Below are 13,225 nucleotides of genomic sequence, written 5' to 3'. Positions count from 1 at the left end.
GGCGTGGGGAACGGGCTCGGGGGCCGGATCTGGGCTTCCCGCCCCGCGGTGGCGGCTAGCGGCGGGCGGCACGTGGCATGCCCGGAGTGGCTGCGGGTGGCGGCGCGCAGGTCGGACATGTCCGACTCGGCGCAGACGTTGTCCGGCGGCGCGAGGAGGAGCGGATCTAGGGTTTTTGACGAGGGGGATCCGGAATTTCGGGGAGAGACCTATTTTCGGCCACGCGATCGTGATCGAACGCTCTAGGTGATGGAGCAGGTTTAGGTGGGTTTTGGGCCAAATTGGAGGGGTGTTGGGCTGCAACACACACGAGGCCTTTTCGGTCCCTCGGTTAACCGTTGGAGTATCAAACGAAGTCCAAATGATACGAAACTTGACAGGCGGTCTACCGGTAGTAAACCAAGGTCGCTTGACAAGTCTCGGTCCAATCCGGAAATGTTTAATCCCCACACACGAAAGAAAGCTAGAAATGACCACCGGAGAAGAATGAAGCGCCAGATTGCAAAACAGACAACGGGGAAAATACTCGGATGCATGAGATGAACACGTATGCCAATGCAATGCACATGATGACGTGATATGAGATGCATGACAACAATAACAACACACGGCGACAAAGACCCGAACCCGAGAAAATAAAATAACTTAATGCCGAAACGACAAGAGTTGGAGTACAAATTGGGAAAGTTACATCCGGGGTGTTACAACACTCCACCACTATGAAAGGATCTCGTCCCGAGATCTAGGATTGAAAGAACACCGGGTATTCAGAACGGAGGTGATCCTCGCGTTCCCAGGTAGCTTCACGGTCGGAATGGTGTGACCACTTGACTTTGAGAAATTTGATTGACTTGTTGCGAGTCTTGCGTTCCGTCTCTTCAAGAATAGCAACTGGGTGCTCACGATAGGAGAGATCTTCTTGGAGCTCAATGTCCTCGAAGTTGACGGTGCGGTCAGGAGTCTTGAAGCACTTTCGAAGCTGAGAGACATGGAACACGTCATGAACATTTGCAAAGTTTGAAGGAAGCTCAAGTTGATAGGCGAGGTCGCCTCTCTTGCTGACAATCTTGAAAGGTCCCACGTATCTAGGGGCAAGCTTCCCTTTGATACTGAAGCGACGAGTACGTTTCATAGGAGAGACACGGAGGTAAACATGATCTCCGATCTCGAAAGCCAAATCACAGTGCTTACTACATAGTAGCTCTTCTGGCGGGATTGGGCTGCTTTGAGGTTATCACGAATGACTTTGCACATTTCCTCTGCCTTTGTGATTAAGTCATTACCCAAAAGCTGACGTTCACCAGTTTCAAACCAGTTGAGAGGGGTACGACACTTCCTGCCATACAGAATTTCAAATGGGGCCTTGCCCGAACTTGCTTGAAAACTGTTGTTGTAGGAGAGTTCAGGATATGGGAGACAATCCTCCCACTTCATGCCGAAGGAGATCACACAAGCCCTGAGCATATCTTCAAGAATCTGGTTGACACGCTCGACTTGGCCGCTAGTTTGAGGATGGAAAGCTGTGCTGAAGCGGATGTTGGTGCCCATGGCCTTCTGAAAAGAATCCCAAAACTTGGATGTAAAGATGCTGCCACGGTCTGAAGAGATCACTTGTGGAATACCGTGAAGAGAGACAATCCGAGAGGTATAGAGTTCCGCCAATTGAGCTGCAGTGATTGATTCTTTGATAGGCAGAAAGTGAGCCACTTTGGTGAGTTTGTCGATGACAACGAATATAGCATCATTGCCACGCTTGGACTTTGGAAACCCAGTCACGAAGTCCATCTCAATGTGGTCAAACTTCCATTCTGGAATGGCAAGAGGTTGGAGGAGACCCGCTGGCCTTTGGTGTTCTGCCTTCACTCTTCTGCAGACATCACATTCATTCATGAATTGAGCAATATCGCGCTTCATTCGAGTCCACCAATAAGCTTGCTTAAGGTCCTGATACATCTTCGTGCTCCCAGGGTGGATGGAGAGGAGAGAATTGTGAGCCTCGTTCAAGATCACTTTACGGCGGTCACCTTTGGGTACAACAATACGATCCTCGAAGAAGAGAGTATCCTTGTCATCAAGGCGGTAGCACTTGTACTTGGGTTGACTCTTGGCAATCCCAATCTTCACCTTTTTCACCATAGCATCAAGAAGTTGAGCTTGGCGAATCTGGTCTTCTAAGGTAGGGGAGACTTGAAGGTTGGCGAGGAAACCTTGAGGAACAACTTGCAGATTAAGTTTGCGGAAAGCTTCACAAAGCTCGGGTTGATAAGGCTTGAGAATCAGACTGTTGCAATAAGCTTTTCTGCTCAATGCGTCAGCAATCACATTGGCCTTGCCTGGAGTATACTCGATACTCAGATTATACTCTTGAATCATTTCGACCCACCGAGTTTGCCTGAGGTTTAGATTAGGCTGAGTGAAGATGTACTTGAGACTCTTGTGGTTAGTGAAAATGTCCACTTTTCTTCCCAATAGAAGATGTCTCCAAGTCAAAAGAGCATGCACAACTACCGCCAACTCGAGATCATGAGTGGGGTATTTCTTCAAGGTTGAAATAACTTTCTTCTCGTATGGCTTGCCGCCAACTGGCGAGAGGTATAAGCAACAACTTTCTTCTCTTGCATCAAAACTGCGCCAAGACCTTGGAGAGAGGCATCACAAAAGACCTCGTACGGCTTGGATTCATCAGGCGGAGTTAGAACTGGAGCAGTGATCAATTTCTCTTTCAAAGTGTTGAAAGCAATGTCACACTCCGGAGACCAAACGTACTTGACGTGCTTCTGGAGAAGATTTGAGAGAGGCTTCGCGATCTTAGAAAAGTTTTCAACGAATCTTCGGCAATAGCTTGCGAGACCGAGGAAGCTACGGAGTTGCTTCACGTTCTGAGGAGGTTCCCAATTCACAATTGTAGACACCTTCTCAGGATTCATGGCAATGCCCTTGGCAGAGATGATATGACCAAGATAAAGAACCTCATCGAGCCAAAATTCGCACTTGGAGAACTTGGCGTAGAACTGATGTTCTCTGAGCTTATCAAGCACCAAACGCAAGTGCTTGGCATGATCTTCCTTGTTCTTCGAGAAAACCAGAATGTCGTCGAGATAGACCAAAACGAAGTCATTGGTGTAGGCGTTGAAGATGAAGTTCATCATGCGAGAGAACGTCAGAGGAGCGTTGACGAGGCCAAAAGACATGACAGTGTATTCATATGAACCATAGCTTGTCCTGAAAGCCGTCTTGGGAATATCTTGCTCACGGATTCGAATCTGATGATAACCCATACGGAGATCAAGCTTGGAGAATACTTGGGCACCTTTGAGTTGTTCAAACAGCTCATTGATGTTGGGAAGTGGGTATTTGTTCTTGATGGTCTTCTTGTTCAATGGACGGTAATCAACACAAAGTCGGTCCGTTCCATCCTTCTTCTTCACAAAAAGAACACCACAACCCCATGAAGAAGAACTAGGCCGGATGAGACCCATTTTCTCTTGAATATCGAGTTGCTTCTTCAGCTCCTTCAACTCTTCAGGTCCGAGCTTGTAAGGGCGCTTGCACACAGGTTCCGTGCCAGGCTCAAGATCAATAACGAATTCAACTAGCCGGTGCGGAGGCATTCCTGGAAGCTCTTCTGGAAAGACGTCTTGATATTCTCAAACGACTGGAATCTGCGAGATAGCATCCAGTTCACCCTTCTCATTGAGAGAAAACAGATGGATGGTATCATCACGAGCGGCAAAGACAATTACATCCTCAGACGAATGAGTCAATTGAATCTGCCTGGCTGCACAATCAAGCTGAGCCTTGTGCTTAGAAAGCCAATCCATTCCAAGAATAAGATCAATATCCGTGTTGCCAAGAACCATTGGGGAAGAAAGAAACCTGTAGTCACCCAAGGTGATAGTAACATCTGGCACCTCCAGACTTGCACTTAAACGTTTGCCAGGAGAAACGATATCCATTTGTTTACCCAAATGAGAAGAAACGAACTCATGCTTGGTAAAAAATGGCTTTGACATGAAACAATGCGATGCACCAGTGTTAAAAAGAACTCTTGCAGGAATATCGTTAATAGGAAGGTTACCCATGATGACATCTGACGAGTCCTCTGCCTGAGCTGCATTCAGCAAGTTGACCTTAGCGTGCTTGGGGTTATGCTTGACCACAACTGTACTTGCCGATCTGACAGGAGGAGGAGGAAGACGCCTCTGATTGAGACACTTGTTGGCATAGTGACCCTTCTGTTGGCACTTGTTGCACGTGACCTCTGAAAGAGGACGGTGATATGGAGCACTCGATCTTGGAGCTTGAGACGAAGTCTTATTCTGAAAGCCAGGGTTGGGTGGGTGGGAAGATCCACTGCCACTTTTGCTCTTCTGCTGATACGGCTGACGGAACGGAGGAGGAGGAAGCCAATACTTCTGCTGCTTGGTCACTTGAGTAGAGGAAGAAGGAGTAACATCTCTGACTCGCTTCTTGGAAGCATCACACCTCAACTGAGCAGCCTCTTGCTTCAATGCCATGTTGTAGAACTCATCGTACCTCAAGGGCTCAAAGAGAACAAGAGCTAGCTGAATATCTTCTCTGAGACCACCCCTGAACTGGTATATCATGCTCTTCTCATCAGGTACATCCTGCTTGGCAAAGCGGGCGAGCTTCTGGAACAACTTGTTGTAGTCATAGATAGACAAAGAACCTTGCTTCAGGTTGCGGAATTCCTCACGCTTGCTTTCAACCACGCTCTGAGGGATATGACGAGCTCGAAAATCATGACGGAATTCATCCCAAGTGATAATACGTCCACCTCTGGAATCCTTGTACTGCTGGAACCATCCTGCAGCTTGATCTTTGAGTTGGAAGGAAGCGAACTTGATAAAGTCCTGAGGCCTGACGTTACTGCACTCGAAATGCTTGCACAGATCCACAAGCCAATCGTCAGCATCGGTTGCCTCAACACAATTGCTAAAAGTCTTTGGCCGGTTAGCAAGGAACTGGTTGAGTGTAGCAAAGTGATTCTGATTGTTGCCTTGGTTCCCTTGGTTGCCTTGATTGCGCTCTTGAAGAATTTGCATGATCAACTGTGTGTTTGCATTGGTTGCGGCCATCACAGCTTGCCATGCCACCGGAGGAGGGGGAGGTGGTGGCGGATCAGGATTCGGAGTCGTGCGCGTTGGAGGAGCCATCCTGAAGAGGTTGACATCCATTAGCACATTGATAGATAAATATTGAAGCTGAATCCAACGGAATGAAAATTGCTACATATAGTCTTCACATCCCAACAAAATGAACGAATGCATTCCTCTTGAAATGGTCACCTATCCATAAATTGAGAAGCCACTTAGAATCAAGGTAGAGAAATAAATCAATTAGGTACGGATCAAGAACGAATAATCGGTAAGAAATCCCAATCTCAAACCAATATCCGTGGAAGAAGAACTAGAGCTACAAGAATTCCCACCTATGAAACTCCCGAACCTTTCCGGTTATGCAATCAGGTGTTGGGGATACAGGGGAAGCATAATATCTCACCCAAACTAGCAAATCCTACATCCAGCTGTATCCATCCTTCAACACATAACCAAGAAACCTTCGGAAACCATCTACCTCAACCTTCGAAAAGCATCCGTTATACAAGTTATAGCGATACTCCCGAACTCCCGCCCCAGTACTGGGTGGCGTCGAGGTTATCTCACCAACGAACTGCATAAAAGAGATTTTCGATGTCGGCATACTAAACTCAGGTATTCCAGAATTGTAACGATAAAATTATGACGACAATGCCTCAGAGCTCAACTCCCCGGGACACTTCCACTAAACCCCTGACAGGAAGCACCAAGACAATGTTCTCATCATAAAACCATCGGAACGATTCCAAGATACCCGCGTGATCCTAATTTTTTTTTTTGTGAAATTTGAGAAGCGAAGAGTCAAAACTCTATGTCAGGATGCCTTACCAGAGCGATGAGGAGACTGGGAAGTAAAAAGAATTCCTAAACTCTTCGATATATAATCCCTAAAAGACTCAAAACATTTTTCTAGACACAACTCGGCTGCTAAAACGATCAAGCAATGGGGCTCCTAAGGTCGGGGAAGGCTCTGATTACCAACTTGTAACACCCTCGATGCGACTATATCTCCCACGTGTCGAGGCACAACTTAGAGGCATAATCGCATTGAAGGCATATGTCGCAAATTAGGCAACACTACAGGAATCAGCTATTTTGCCGTCTGCCACGACGGACGGCAAAGGCATGAACGGCGGATGGCAAAGTCCTTTGCCGTCAGCCGCGGACGGCAAAAGGCTCCGGCAAAGTAGGCTACGGTAAATAGCTACTTTGCCGTTTGCTTCCTGGCGGCTGACGACAAAGGCCCTTTGCCGTCTGCGGCGGACGGCAAAGAGAGCGGACGGCAATAATTGCGCCGTCAGTCCGTTAAGTGGCTAACGGCAGGCCTTTGCCGTCCGCCGCTGACGGCAAAATTTCTAGTGTCTTTGCCGTCTGCCGTATGATGTCATCTACACGTCACTACATGGCAGGTTCTTTGCCGTCTGCCACTGATGGCAAAGTGCAGGTTCTTTGCCGTCTGCCACTGATGGCAAAGTCTTTGCCGTCTGCCACTGTAGGCAAACTGACCAAATGGGTCAGCTCCCAGGAAGCACAACTGGATGCCACGTGTCTTCTTTGCCGTCCGCAGCAGACGGCAAAGAGCCCGTTGCCGTCGGTGGCAGACGGCAAAGAGCCTGCATATTGGCTCTTTTATCTGTTTTTTATTAAATCCAACAATTTTCATCACAAATATATATGACATATATAGATATATTTCAAAAGGCCATTACAGAGCAAACATATAAGATATCCAACACATAACTTCATCATCCAACCATATATATTACATGCATAGTTCCATCATACATAACAAGTTCAACATAGAGGCATCCAACCATATATATTACAATAGTTTCATCCAACGATACATGCATAGTTCAACGATACAAAAGAAACAGAGAAAGGGATAAGGAGCACTCCATCTATGCAAGCTTTCGTCAAGTGAATGAAATCTGCAAAATGAAAAATAAGAAAGTTAGAACAAGAAGAGTAGAACAAGAAGAAGAGTAGAACAAGAAGAAGACTAGAACAAGAAGAGTAGAACAAGAAGAGTAGAACAAGAAGAAGCCTAGAACAAGAAGAGTATGTCATTTATGAGCTAACTTACGTGAAATGGATCATATATGAGCTAACTAAGTTGAAATGGGTCATTTATGAGCTAGCTAAGGTGAAATGGATCATTTATGAGCTAACTTAGTTGAAATGGGTCGTTTATGAGCTAACTAAGGTCAAATGGATCGTTTTTGAGGTAACTATGGTGCAATGGATCGTTTTTTAGCTAACTTAGGTGAAATGGATCATTTATGAGCTAACTTAGTTGAAATGGATCGTTTTTGAGCTAACTTAGGTGAAATGGATCATTCATGAGCTAATTTAGTTGAAATGGATCTTTTTGAGCTAACTTAGGTTGAATGGATCATTTAAGAGCTAATTTAGGTGAAATGGATTGTTTTTTAGCTAACTTGGTGAAATGGATCGTTTATGAGCTAAATTAGTTGAAATGGATCGTTTATGAGATAACCTAGGTAAGATGGGTCATTTTGGAGTTAACCTAGGTGAAATGGGTCATTTTAAAGCTAACGTAGGTAAAATGGATCATTTAGGAGCTAATCTAGGTAAAATGGGTCATTTTTGAGCTAACTTGGATGAACTGGATCATTTATAAGCTAACTTAGGTAAAATGGGTCATTTTAGAGCTAACTTGGGTAAAATGGATCATCTATGAGCTAACTAAGCTAAGTACAGATCGTTTTAGAGCTAACTTAGGTAAAATGGATGGTTTTGGAGGTTAGTAAGCTTATTAAGTCATTTTGGAGGAGAAGAAGCTAAGTCTAGGTCATTATGGTAAGCATTGGAGGAAATAAAGCTAAGTCTAGGTCTTTATGCATGTGTTAAGCAAAACACTAGATAAACTTACCAAGATCCAGGAGGTGTAGGAGCGGGGTGGCTTGTGTCGGTAGATGGAGAAGGATCGTGCGATGCTTGACTGGAGTTACGCTGCACCAAAGATCATTTCCAATGTCTTGTTAGCATGATGACACTCAAATGTTAAGACTAGCAAGTAATGTCCATTCAAATAAAACTCACCGTGGTCCCAGGAGCAATCACTGGCATCGGCGGAGCGGTCTGACCTGTCTTCTCGCACACAGACTGCACATTTGGTTTTGATGACTCAGTCATACTAGTTAGTAATGAGACAAACACTACATGAATGTTTTGGCTAATCTGCAGAAGAAACTTACCACAAGGAGCTCGTACATGGCCCTTGCCTGCATGTCATTCCGTGCCCTCTCCTCCTCCATCATCTTTGTCGTCCTGTCCTCCAACTCCCGCTGCCTCTCCGCCGCCTCCGCCAGAAGTTTCTCCGTTCTATCTCTCTCACTCTGTATAGCAGCCTGCAACACCACTCACATGACCATTTGTAATCATTGATGGAAGCGCACACAATGTAATTAATGGAGAAAGATAACTGAGTACGTATCACTAACCTTGATGGCGAGTTGCACTGGCCGTTCACGAGGCCTTATCTCAGGAGCGGAGCTCAACTGGCGCGCCTTGATCTCCGGGAGAGTGCTAGGACAACGGATAAGTCCATCTCCTATGGCTATGGAGCCATGGGACCTCCCGCCACCAGATATCATCACTAGCTCTGGATCAATGGGACCCTGGCTCGGGTTAAATTCCTCCCCTTTCCTCGCCTTCCCCTCATCTCTATATCTCATGAGCTTGTTGTGGGAGGAGATGTTGGTGAAGTTGTTTGCATCATCGAGGTCAGACTGAGAGAAAGCCTTGACTTTCTTGAAAGAGGCAGTGTGGGCCATGGCATACAGGTCGTACACCTCTGGCACCTTATCCGCCTTATTGTAGCGTGCCTGAAAGAGAGAAACAATGAAAATTAGTAATTAAAGGGCTCAAGCTAGCATGATGAATGAATTGCATGAATCATGAAGCAAACCACATACCCAGTTGCGCCCGAACTGATATAAGTTGGAGCTGCCTTGATGGTGTTGCACACCTTCCATTTGGGCACGTTTGTCCTTGGCCTCGTTGTGGAGGGCTAGCCATTGTTTTGAGCACCACTCATCGACCAACACCTCCCAACAATCCATCCGATCCGCACACCATCTCGGAGGCGCCTAAGTTAGCAAATAGAAACTTGAGCGCTACGGCTAAGAATTACTAAATGAAGGAACTTAAGTAGAGAAGGCCTTAAGAATTACCTTCATGTACTGCTCCTTACTCAGGAACTTATCGCGGCACGCTGGCTTGGTCTTCTTGATACCACGCAAGGCGTAGTAGTCTCGAACAGCCTGCACCCGAGCCTCGTGCCGTAAGTTCTGGAGTAGGCGCTTGCAGATGTTGTCGATAACATGTGCCGCGTCCTCCTCGTATCCCTCCTCACACCTGTAGAATGTCTGCAATCAGATGAGACAATATTGATTAGTACAATTAATAACTAGCTAGTTGAAGATTTTTAAATGTGTAAAGGAGAAATTACCCAGAACTTTCTGATCACCATGTCTGCCCTCGTGTTGCACACGACACCGTCGATAATCTCATCCGGCGGGGCCGGGGTAGCCACGTAGTGCTCCCAGCTCAATCCAAGCTCTGGAAGCCGACCCTCACCAGGCAACGTGACAAACCCCGGGAAGTTTTGCCGGCAAAGAACTCCAAGGACGGAGTTGGGCCGGCGGACACTATGATGGTGGTCCCAACCCCTGCAACATGACAAGGCCAACGCATTAGTTATTTGAAGAAACGTGAATGCAGAAGGTACAAAAATATTAAATGCACTTACGTACCTCTCCCCATCAGGGAAAATCAACCACCTCTGCTCGCGGGTCACCGGCACGGACGGGAGCCGTGTAGCACCATGCTGGTAGACGTTGCCCCCCTCCTCCCCCTCCTCATCAGTGGGCTCCCCGCCATGATCAGCATGGCCACTCGGCTCCCCGCCATGCTCAGGCTGACCCGGCCAGGTACCCCATCCAGACGTGTGCTCCTCCGGGGTATCGTGGGCCCAAGTCTCGTGGGCCGAAGGCCCGTCGCCCCGAGGCTCGTGTGCCGAAGACTCATGGACCGGAAGCTCGTGGACCGGAGTCCGTGCAGCCTCCTCCTCAGACGAGTCCACCCTAGCAGTCACGTGCTCGGGTGAAACAGCTGGGGGTGGCAGCGAGGAAGGCGCCCTAGCAGTCACCGTACGTCCTCTCCCGCAACCACGTGCTCCAGCTCCTCTCTTCTTCTTACCTCGTCCCCTGCTGGGCACCGCGGTCGACGAAGAAGGGCCCCGCGGTGTCGCCATACTGTCCAGCAACGCTCGGCGGAGAGGTGCGTGTGGAATGGAAGACCTCGCACCACATGCCGACGAAGAAGGGGCCTCGGCGCGCTCCCGACCAGCGCCCACCATCTTTCAACACCTGCCATGACAAAGAATAAACGAAATTAGTACAACATAAAAAAATTACCGACATGAATAATAATATGTATATCACTTAAGTGTATCATCATCAAGTACAACATAAAAAAATTGAATACCTGACACTACTAATAATCTCGATCAGTATCATCAATAAATGCATAATCATCATCATCACTATAATCAATGATGGGCTCATAGGGTTCAATGGCATCAACATGTGCAAGGCCACCTTGACATAATCGGTCAAGCATTGACAGGTCATCCGCAGCAGTAACCTCTTCTTGTTCCGGCTCTTCTTGTTCCTCCTCTGGGGTGATGTCGGATTCATTGTCGCTGTCTACTTCAATGTTTTGGGGTGAAGTATAGCGGTTCTTGAAACGCTTTTTGGAAAGACATGACTCTTGGAAGAATTCTCCTTCATATGTGTCTGGGTTAATGTGAGGTTCATAATCCTCTTCCTTTGGGGGAGAAAGTCTAGCACGTGGCGGCACTTCATAAATGACATCCCAACCTTTCAGATTTGGATTAGTTTGGCAGGCCCACGGTAGATAGAATACTTGGGTCGCCTGTTGAGCCATAATATAGACATCAGGAACATCTAAATGAGTGCTTTGGTTGATTTCAACTAGCCCTATATGTTCATGAGTCCTTCTAGTATCCTTCGGCTGAAACCAATAACATTTGAAGACTACGACATTCGGTGGGTTTTCACCATAGAACAGAAGTTCATAAATTGCTTCAACTCTCCCATAATACTCGGTACCTCCTTCGCCGATAGCAGATACACAACAATTTGTAGACTTCCGGTCAGCCATAGATAGCTCTTTGCCATAGGTACGAAAGCGATACCCGTTGATGTCGTACTTGTCAAATGAACGGACCTTATAGTCAAAACCATTAGCGACTTGTCTCAATTCGGCGTCCATAGACTCTGAATTAGCCTACAAGTTTAATATGAAAGGATTGTTGCATTATGCACAAATTAGCGAATGAAATGAAATTGTCTAATATAAATTACCGTTTGTTTGAACCAAGAGATGAAACTGGGATAGCCACCTCCTTGCTTTGCGAGAAGCTCATACTCTTCGACGGAATCCTTTTGGATCTCCGCTCCATACGAGAATATGGCGACGTATCGACTGTATGACATATCCAGGAATAAGAGTAGTTCAAAGGAAATAGAAGTTGCGAAACAATACCGAGAACTTACTCGATGTACGGCCGCACTTCTATCAGGTTGTTGAAGATATACAACGAAATGGTCCGCCATTCTTCATTATCCAAAGATACTGGATGTGAAACACTAGCTGGTGCAAGATTCCCTTTGAATAGGCTGAGGTTGGATCCACCCTTTTTAGGCTCGTCGGCATTGTACCGAGGCTTCGGATTATGCAAATGATGATTTTTGGCTTCGTAGTGCGCTGTTACGAAGTTTGCCGCCTCCTCTGTGATGAATGCCTCAGCCATCGATGCTTCAATTCTACGTTTATTTTTACATTTTTCTCGAAGCGTCTTCTGCATCCTCTCAGTTGGGTAGCACCAACAATTTTGCACGGGCCCCCCCAATCTTGCCTCGATCGGGAGATGCAAAATCAAATGCTGCATTGGATTAAAGAAGCCCGGTGGAAAGATCTTCTCTAACTTGCAGATCAACTCCGGCGCCAACTCTTCCATTTCTTCTAGCACGCCAAGCGATAGTTCTTTCGCACAAAGAACACGGAAGAAATAGCTGAGTTCTGCCAGTACTAGCCATTCATCCTCAGGGATGAAGCCACGCAACATCACCGGCATTACCCGCTCAATCCATATGTGCCAATCATGACTCTTGAGACCAAATATCTTCAGTTTATCAAGATTCGCTCCCCTCTTTAGATTCGCTGCATACCCATCGGGGAACATCAACTGCTGTTGCACCCACAAGAGAATTTCCCTCATAGCTGGCCTTCCAAGATTGAACCATGCCTTTGGCTTCGTCCAGTTCTGCTTTCCTTTCGGTTCTTTCATGTTTTGTAACAGCCTATCACATAGCGCCTCCAGATCGACTCTAGCCTTAGTATTATCCTTTGACTTCCCATCTATGCCAAACAATGTACCAAAAAGTGCCTCAGCGATATTCTTCTCAGTGTGCATCACGTCGATGTTGTGTGGGCAAAGGAGGTCTTTGAAGTAAGGCAGATCCCATAAGCATGTTTTGTGAGTCCACACGTGCTTAGTATTATACCCGTTGAAGTACCCTAGACGTTGTGGATCTAGCTCGAGAGCGTTTAACTGATCCAGGGTCTGTTGGCCTGTCAATGCAGGTGGTGCAGAGATTTTGACAACTCTACCCCTGATGAAGTTCTTCTTGTCTTTCCTGAACTTATGGCGAGGATCCAGGAACTGTCTATGCATGTCGAAGCAAGAAAACTTGCGACCGGCCTGAAGCCAATGAAACTCAAGAGCTCCCTTGCATGTGGGGCATGGGAACCTTCGATGCACACACCAGCCAACGAATAGCGCATACGCTGGCAAGTCATGCGTCGAGTACATGTACCAGACACGCATTATGAAGTTCCGTTTTCTAAAGGCGTCGTATGTCTTGAACCCATTATCCCAGGCTTCTTGCAATTCATCCTTAAGCGGCTGCATGTACACATTCATATTTTTGCCCGGATAGTTCGGTCCTGGAATTATCAACGTCAGGAAAATGTTCTTTCTTTGCATAATC

Source organism: Triticum dicoccoides, chromosome 7A, assembly GCF_002162155.2.
Source record: "Triticum dicoccoides isolate Atlit2015 ecotype Zavitan chromosome 7A, WEW_v2.0, whole genome shotgun sequence".
Taxonomy (NCBI): Eukaryota; Viridiplantae; Streptophyta; class Magnoliopsida; order Poales; family Poaceae; genus Triticum; species Triticum dicoccoides.
Note: the sequence above shows the minus strand (reverse complement) of the source record.